Raw genomic sequence first — 287 nt, 5'->3', positions numbered from 1 at the left:
TTGGCCCGAATCAGTTTTCTAAAGTGTTTTTGAAAAATCACATACCCTGCCTTTAAGGAATAAATTACTTGAGTACAAGTAAAAGTACTGAAAAATAATATGACTCAAGTAAGAGTAAAAAAGTAGTTTGCTGAAAAACTAAAGTTACTGTGTTACAAAGTACTTTAGTATTATTTTTCTGTTTTTCCCCACAATGAGACGATGTGAGCATTATGGGGCAGGGTTAACCCTAATCCTAACACCAATGTACTGTAATGTCTGTTTCACAAGTGAGACCCAGGAAATCC

At 34.5% G+C, this 287-nt stretch overlaps 1 protein-coding gene across 2 annotated transcripts in view; it reads left to right on the top strand.

Annotated features, from left to right (window-relative positions):
* LOC107707019 (cyclin-T1-like) overlaps positions 1-287 on the top strand; it is a 17,458-nt gene that overhangs the window by 1,945 nt on the left and 15,226 nt on the right. The gene's annotated exons all lie outside the window — the stretch shown is intronic.

Source organism: Sinocyclocheilus rhinocerous, unplaced genomic scaffold (assembly GCF_001515625.1).
Source record: "Sinocyclocheilus rhinocerous isolate Xijiao unplaced genomic scaffold, SAMN03320098_v1.1 scaffold714, whole genome shotgun sequence".
Taxonomy (NCBI): Eukaryota; Metazoa; Chordata; class Actinopteri; order Cypriniformes; family Cyprinidae; genus Sinocyclocheilus; species Sinocyclocheilus rhinocerous.
The sequence above is the reverse complement of the archived record's forward strand: the minus strand, read 5'-3'. Positions and strand labels throughout refer to the sequence as shown.